Source organism: Macrobrachium nipponense, chromosome 6, assembly GCF_015104395.2.
Source record: "Macrobrachium nipponense isolate FS-2020 chromosome 6, ASM1510439v2, whole genome shotgun sequence".
NCBI lineage: Eukaryota > Metazoa > Arthropoda > Malacostraca > Decapoda > Palaemonidae > Macrobrachium > Macrobrachium nipponense.
In genome coordinates, this window is record NC_061108.1 from 56,371,922 (window position 1) to 56,380,617 (window position 8,696).

An 8,696-nucleotide genomic window follows, 5' to 3' on the forward strand; every position below is an offset into this window, starting at 1 on the left:
CTTCTCAAAATTTCATTAGTTCTATAAAAGGTTTTTTATTTTTTCCCATTTTTATATTTCTCATTTATGTTATTATCTAAATCTTCAATATCATTTTGTCATTATTTTTCATAGGGGGCACTTGCCCAGGACCCCCGCCCCCACTTCTGGCCTGGATCCGCTTGGGCAAACCACCTGCGTGAACATTCCAATAAGCCTGCCGAACTTTTCCGTCTTTCTGTTGAACAGTTCGATTTCCTGGTTGAACTGATCAAAGACGACGTATGCAAGAAGTCTCACAACAGAAACCTGTACCCACTGACGCCTGAAGAACAAGTTACCACCAAATCTTTTGCCTCTTTTCCTTCCAGTTCAATTTCGTGGGCGAACTCAATGAGTTTTTGAAGATCTGTCACTGTGTTGCGGTGTAGGCTATTCACCTTTTAGGATACCAGAAGGGGAATAAAATCAAACCAAAGCACTGCCGCCACTTAATCCAGGTATGTGGTCACACTAAGTTATGTCACACTAGTGGCCTTTTGGCTAATAATATGGTGTGGCTGAAACACTGAATGAGAGATTAGATACAAAATTTAATCACTGAACCCTTCACAAAATGCCCGCACTTCAGACTGTTCTTGATTCCTGACCACTCACTCCACAAACAGTTATACGCACTCTATAGTATACTTTTTGAGTTAGGTTCATAGCTATTATAATCAAAACAGTTTTTTTTACCCTTTTCTTCTGTTTTATCACTTTGTTTATTCCTAATGACACTGACCTTTTTCCGTATCGTCTTTCAGTTTATTTATTTTTTTTTCACTTCACTGATTTGAGTGTTTATTTTATTCCGGTAGGTGACTTTTTTTCTGTAACAAGTACAACAATTAATTTCGGCTAGTGTACATTCAATGTTGTGCTTGTACGTAATCCCTCTCTATTCTAGTTACCCCTGAGAAGCTATGGTGATACTATCATGGTTAATTTTACTGAAGATTAACAAGTAAGTTCTATCCTCACAATTTTAATTAAAGTTGAAAGGTTTCTTCTTTACCTTTTATAGCCCTACCTTCCACTTAGCTTTTGCTGTTACTGAGGTAACGCCATGTCTTTAGAATCGCAACGAACGCTTCTCAGGTTAACACGATTCTTGACACTGTTGGCCAGTTTTATCTATTCCTTAATTTTTCTGTTACGAGATTTCAGAGTTTCTAAGGTTATGCCCTAATCCTTCATTATCTGTAATTGCTGTTCAGTATTGCCCTTGTATTTTCCCCTGGAAGTCTGCCTTCAAGTCCAATTTATGCAGACTTGCCTTCATTATAATGCAAGAATCCTTTACTTCAAGTTCTCTTATATACTGATTTTTACTGAAACCTTCTATGAACCTTTCCTTCTTCATTTCTCTCTTCTCTACCAAAGTCTTTTCAATCTCTTTTTATTATTTTTCATCTTTATTTCCCTTTTCAATGCTTTTTCGTTGTACAATCTCATTCTCTTTGTCCAGCACTGTCCAAAGGCCTATTAGTTGACTCTCTACTGTCTCTTTTATTAATCTCCTCACCAGAATTTATCATGTTATGGAACGTCATAGCTTTTTATACTCTATTCTGTAGGCTACAGTCCATATACCAGATTCCGATATAATACTCCAGTATGGTGTAATTTGGTAGTTCATACTTTCCTCACAGGATCCTAAACTGCATTTTCTTAATTTCTTTCAAGTCACTCACAGCGAAGTTTTAGCTTTAAATTCCAGAAAGCTGTGCTGCTTTCTTGCCCTTTGGATTTTATATCGGCTGCTGTTTCCGTTATGCTAGTCCCCCTTCCTTCATTTTTCCTCTAATGATATATTAAGTTATTATCTTTTCTTACACTGGCATTGATCTCATATCTTCTGGTTAGTTCCCATTTTACCCTCCTTATAAAACTGACTTTCAGCACTCATTAGGTTTCCTAATACTCTTAATTTGTTCTCCTTTTGCGCTCTGAATAAAACTTTTTTTTACTGTTTCAGGATTCTCTTCAGTTCTTCTTGGAGCTAAGATTATTTGGAGTTGGTTAATCTTATCCTAAATTATGTTCTAAATGAAATTTTACTAGGCAGAGCCTAAGGGACCTGTGTAGATGACCAGTATAATAGCTTTAGCAATGTCATTGGAGGTGTTCCTTAAGGTAGAGTTCTTGGACTTTTCCTGTTTATTATTGTTACTAATGACATGTGGCAAAGACTTTGGAACAAGTTGATTTTCATACCTTGATGTTGCTACTCTTGTAGCTGTTGTTCTCTCTGTGTACCTTAGGTCTATGGTTCCCAATCTTTGAATAGATATTCATTAGTGGAGTACGCTCTGGGCCAGAAAGCTTAACCCTTTTAAAACTCAAAGTTTAATAGCGAGTTGATCTAGAACACTTTTGCTTTTGCATCCATACGAAGCAATTACATCTAAATGTTATAGCTTTAATCTTCAAAGGACTGTTCTCCAGGGTGGTCTTTGAGTGCTAACTCTGATCTCAAACTCCTTGATAGGTATGCTTCAGTTAATATTATTTTGTGAACTCTTAATGTTGCCTTTTGGCACAGATGTAAAGTGAGTTCCTTATGTTCGTTACATAAAACGTACCATACTTATAAGCATCCTTTGTAATCTTCTTTTTCGCTTACAACACTAGGCAAACTGCTGCTGCAAACTGGCTATAACTAAAATATGGAATATTTTGGCTAATGGAGTTGTGGGATCATCTGACCTCCAAATTCATTCCTTCTTTCTGCTGACACTTCCTGAATTCAGGTGTATCAGTTTTATTTTTCCATTTCCTCATATTTATTCATTTATGAACTTTTCCTACCATTTTTCCGTCTGCAGACTGATTTCCATTTGGAGCCCTCTTTGGTTTATAGTCTGTTGGTTCTATCCATAAGAACTTTTAGTTGAAGAGAAGCAAGAAAACAACACTCCAGGTGATAACTCTCCTCTCCGGTAGTACCATTGCCTTGTTGAATAGTTCTAACTTGATCCAGAAATTGCATGGGTCAGTATTCTGGGGAGAGATGCTTTGGGGAACTTCAGTTACTAGTTCAATAGTACCATAGGCTGGAAAAATCTGCTTTGATTGATACAGCCTCGTTGTAATGATAGTTGATTTCCATATCATCTTTGCTGATGCATCACCTAGTTTCTTTGAAGCCTGCACTTACTCTGTTGGCTCAAACGGAACCCTGTGACTGCTGACAGGGGAGGAACCCAGGAATGAGTGGCTACCCTGTCAGCTGCTATGGCACCCAGGTTTAAGCTCTTAACTGTCACCTTTGGAACCAGTTTGTGTGTCTGAACTCACTGTTACGCCTTGCAGGGGGGTGGGGGGTTATCTTGTAATCAGGATAACAAGATTACCGACATTTTGAAGGACCACGCCATCACCCTTTGCAATGTTCCGATTGAAGAGAAACAGACTGACCTCCTGATGAGAGATCTGATGGCACCACAGATGAGAAAGAAATTTTCGGCATTAGGCCCCTGCTGACTCATTCAAGATGGACTTCACCAAAATAACGAATACCCTTGAAGCCCCACCACAGGAATAGTTGCCAGTGCCCCTACTCCCAACCAGTGGATTGCAAAGTATTCTCATCCTTGAGGAAAACCACATGGATTGTTAATGTATTGACCTGATTTTGATGGCAAATCCACCAAACCTAATTCAAGGAGCTGCCCCCCATAAAAAGGAGGACAAGGTGGTTGCAGAGGTTGTGGGGTGGGGGGTTGGCTAAGTTTATTGCTTAGTTTGAAGTCAGATCACAGATTTGGTACTGGATACATTCCATCCAAGCTATGTGGACCATGAACACCCCTAGGGAAGTGCTCATTAAGCATTGGCACAAGCTGCACCCGCACTGTGGGTTCAATATTCTTCCAAAATAATGAGATTCTGGGAATCTCAAATATATCAGTGGATTGCACCATCCTAAATTGTTACATGCTTTACAAATGAATGTAGAAAATGAAGCCTTTCCCCGGCTGAAATGGCCTCTTATTCCAGGAGGTAGCTGACGAACCTGGAGTATGTAGGTGAGTTTTATGAGTGGTTAACTGGATTTCTCAGAACCAGTTTCAGAGAAAATACTGTGACATAGCCAAATACAAAGACTTAATGAACATCTGACCCTTGCTTCAGTTGGTGGCAGCAATTTGGAGAATCCACTCGTAACTGCACTTCAGGAACATCAGCCTCCTCAACCCATCTTCCTCTCCCGAGGTGAACTTAAGGTAAAAGAAGTTAAAGTTGAGGATTCGGGGGAATTGTGCCATATTCAACACAACTCTCCACCAATTCACATGAACCTGGTTGGTTGAGTAACTCATCTCTTTTCAAGGATAAAACTGAGACATATAAGTCGCTATCAAGGCACACAATTTAGCTTTGTTAGTTACAGGAAACTTCCAAAGTTAGAATCGCCCTGAGTCATAAACCCTTAATAAAAAAAAAAAGAAGCGTAATTCATAACTTTGAATTTTCGATAAAAGGATCTTTTGGATACGAAAATTTCCGTCACTAGTCTCGATTAAGAAAGTAGAGAGTAATAAATCTTGAAGTATCTCATTTAAATAAATCATGGTAAAAGTTTTCCATAATAGTTAGAAATTAAGTGTTAATGAGGAAAATTAAATTCTGTTAACCACGTAATACATTTATTAATAAATATTGGAATATTATTACAAGCACGTATAACTTAAGGCATTGGAGAAAAATATGTTTGAAACAATTACAATAAATACTTCACAACATTCAAGAGAGTTATGCTTATAGCCCTGATAAGAAAATGCACTTGGCAAGTATTTTAAGTAAAATTATGCAGCTACTCCGAGAATGAAGACTTGATTGTAGTAATTACACATAAACTAGTATATATAAGAGAAAAAAATTGCCATCCATATATTCAACCATTTGAAATTCTTCCAGACGACATTATGATAAGGAAGCGCAGTTGAGTACACAACTGTCAACTGCCGGCTGGCACCAGGAAGGGATTGAAAGACGATATGATCCTTGGTTCTTGCTGAAGATGACCTTGTGATAATTAGATGAGAAATGAAGTAGCAAACTCAGTTCACTTTCGGCTTAAAAAAAAGAAAAAAAAAACAATAAAGTAAGAGAAACAATAAACAGTTTAAATAAATTTAACACGGTCCAAAATTATTATTGACTTATGACTGAAAAAAATATTCCACAGTTAATTGTCCCTTTACCAAGTAAATTGTAGCTGCCTATCTAACAGTATTACACACTTATCCTAAATGGAATCTTTGACTTTCCTAAACCATCTTCAAGTCCATTTGGTTCAGCCATTTAAATCCTGAAATAGCCTGTCTTGTGATATATGAAACACATATAGTGAAATAGCATAAAGGAAGAGTTGAACCTAGAAGATTGAGCATAGGATATTGCAACAAAGTATGAAAACAGCCACTGAGAAGCCTCATTCTTTGGTTATGTGCAGAGGAGGCCAACCACAAATATGTTTTTCGGAAGGGAGCTACCTACCGATGAAGATAGTGATAGGTATGTCAAACAAAACAGATGAATGATGATGTCCATTGAGGATCAGCACCAAGTTCATATTATTTAATCACGTTAATGGATAAAACTACAACGGAGCAGAAAGACGGGCCTCTAGTAGCTGCAGTTTGTAAATGACCTAATATTAAAGGTAGAATCGCAGGAAAAGGTTTGAGAAATGATTACGAGATGGAACAGAATGATGGGGAGAGGATAAAAAATGATTGCATCCAAATCCCAGATTATGGAGATCATTAAAGAGGTTGCAGTCTGGAACGGTGAAGTGGTACTTTTGATACACACTATTTATTGTATTGGAGGCAAATTGTGCTCAAAGGAATATGCAATGTTTAAAGGGAGTAAGTGATTTTTTTTATGCCATCACGTGTAGCATTAAGTTATTGCGAAGAGTTGGAATATGATTAAGTGATATTTGAAGGATAGACCTTGGCTATTTTAGTAAGGTATGTCTCTAGGAAGGTCAACAAATTCAGGACAAATGACCAGCCATGGTTTGACGATACATGTAGAGCTTATAATGACAAATACGAATGATTAGCAGGTCTCATATTGATTTTTTACTCTGTTCTCCCTTTCAGGTGGATGGGACTCTGCAGAATGAATTTGAAGAACTATTCTAGGTGTAAATTTTGACTTACATCTTACATTTGAGAAACGTCTGATGACAGTGTTATCAAACGCTGTGCGTGAGTTTGTATTGTATGTAAGGCCTCATATATACATAACAGTGATAAAATCAATGCACTTGTTTAGGTCATTGTCTGTCTTTACTAGATTACTGTTCTTCAGTGTGGATGTCTGCTTATGCCAGAGATTTATCTCTTTTAGAGGGAGTGGTTCATTTTCACAACTTGTATTCTAACAGAGAAATCCCACATCCACAATTATTGATCCCTGATCCCCTTTTCCTGCTGAGAGCAACCAGATTGGCTGAAAAACAGCACCAATATATAAAAGATGTGCCTTACTGTCAAACTTCTCAGTCACAAAGTCCATTAGTCCACACATCATTGGACTGTGGAACAGCCTCCCTGAAGGTGTTGTGTAATTGGAATTTCAAGGGTTGTAGAGAATATGCAATGCATTACTACCCTGACACAATTTTTGCATTTTAAAAATGTACTAATATTTTTATCTATTTATTTATCTTTTTATTTTCTAATAACTGATTTCTTCTTTCTGTGTTTCCTATTACCTCCTGTTACCTCTTTTAAATGAACACTATATATGCTGTGGACGCTTGAATTCTAAGGTAACGGCCCATGTGGGCTCGTTCCATCTGAATAGGTTTCAACTTCTGAATTATAATGATAACTTTGGTCATAGACTAGATTTTGAAGTTTCTTTTGAGAGGCCACTAAGCAAAGCATGAATTAAGTGGGAGAGAGATTGACAGCATACTCATAAGCAAAGTGTCTATCATTAGTAAATAAGGAAAATATTTCAGGTAAGTGTATAACCTATGATTCTCTGTGCACACCGATTCTCTGGTCACTGACGAAGATATTGGATGAGAATCTGATGAGATGCAACTGCAAAATGCTGAGACTTGTGCCTGTAGTCGATTAGTGGATCATTTTATAAATGTGGTGTTCTTAAGCTTGCAAATGAATTGAGATCATAAAGACTGATCAATAAAAAGGTTAGTAGAACAATAATAGAAGGTTGGTCCATGTGGAGATGGAAAGATATTGAATAAAATGTATTGCTAATAGATCATGGAGAAGGGATTTGAATAAAGACTTTCCCAATAGAATTGCGATTGAGAATACATAAAATAATAGTGGAAAGACTTATAAGACATAATCAGAAAGAGACCACCACACATAAAAAGAGTAATAGATTTTCAACTTGTTCTTATAAGGGCATCGCCTATTGATGACTGCTACAAAATCAGTACTTAGCAAACTGAAGGGAAAAGTTTATTGAGTACAGGTAACTTCCACTTACAGGAAGCATGGTAAAATTAGCAAATTATGATTAGTCAATTTGTTACATCTTTCAATTTAATTTCATATTTTTCAAGTCCCACATAACTATGAGTTACTGAACATTGCTCTGATTATGGTGCAGGTAGATAACATTATTTGGACCATTATTTGTAGCTTTCAACACGATTAAAGTCTTTTCCTATGAATTATTCTGCATGATACCCTCTGCATGTTTATGCACTAGGAAATACTTATACCTATTAATTATGACCTCCTTTACACCATTGCTGAATATACTTACAACTATCAAAAACTAAAGGCTAAATTTGAAAAACTTAATGAATCAGCAAATTTTGCATAAATAACTTAATGTACGATTGAAAATTTTCTTTCTTAATCTACTGAGATTAAAGAACTAAAAAAAGTTTTGTCGTTAATGTTTTATCTTCCATTTACCCAGGGAAATCTGCAGACTTCTTGTACGAAGTGTCATCATACAATATAAATTTCTATTTCTAGAAGTTATGCGAATAGTGAAAGTGAAAATGCACACTGCAATTATTTACGGAAGCCAACATTTTATAAATAAACCTGAGAATAGATAATAAAGCTGAACATAATATATATTTTTTGACTCCTTAGCGTATAGTACCAACCATTCAGAAAGGAATAAAAAAATATTTGATAAGATTGACTAAAGTTTAGAAAAAAATCTGTATCCAATTAGAAATTCAGGTGTTTCAGGTGGTTAAAGATATATGACATTTTGGCATTAGGTCAATTAAGCTATAACACAGGGATACAAACTAAATTCTAATATTTATCTAGAAATGATCTTCTCAGTGCGTAGGAATATAGTTAGAAATAGGTCAAACCAATTGTCAAAGGGGTTGCCAGAGGGGTCCTTGCCTAAAAAATAGATAAATAGCCCATCCTAAATGTGTTAACACCTGAAGTACCAGAGCTTATCTGAATGTCCGGATTTTTGTTTACTGTCATACTTACACTCTCGAAATTGTCAGACAGGCGAGGTCCTTGATTACATTCCTGTAGGAACAGATTATGGCTGTGGATCACTCTATGCTTAAGGAGGTGCCCATCAGTCCTGTTGTCTAGGTCAATTAAATATTTTTTTTACTTGCTTCTGTCAGTTTGCATAACTTCATTTAAGGTTGTTATAAGGTACTTGTTCTTCCTTCACAT

At 36.5% G+C, this 8,696-nt stretch overlaps 1 protein-coding gene across 1 annotated transcript in view; it reads right to left on the reverse strand.

Annotated features, from left to right (window-relative positions):
• Nucleotides 1-4,666: 4,666 nt before the first annotated feature.
• The window catches only part of LOC135216525 (uncharacterized), a 73,430-nt gene continuing 69,400 nt past the window's right edge, over nt 4,667-8,696 (reverse strand). The window contains 1 exon segment of the mRNA XM_064251899.1: nt 4,667-5,102. The gene's annotated coding sequence lies outside the window, so the exon portion shown is untranslated.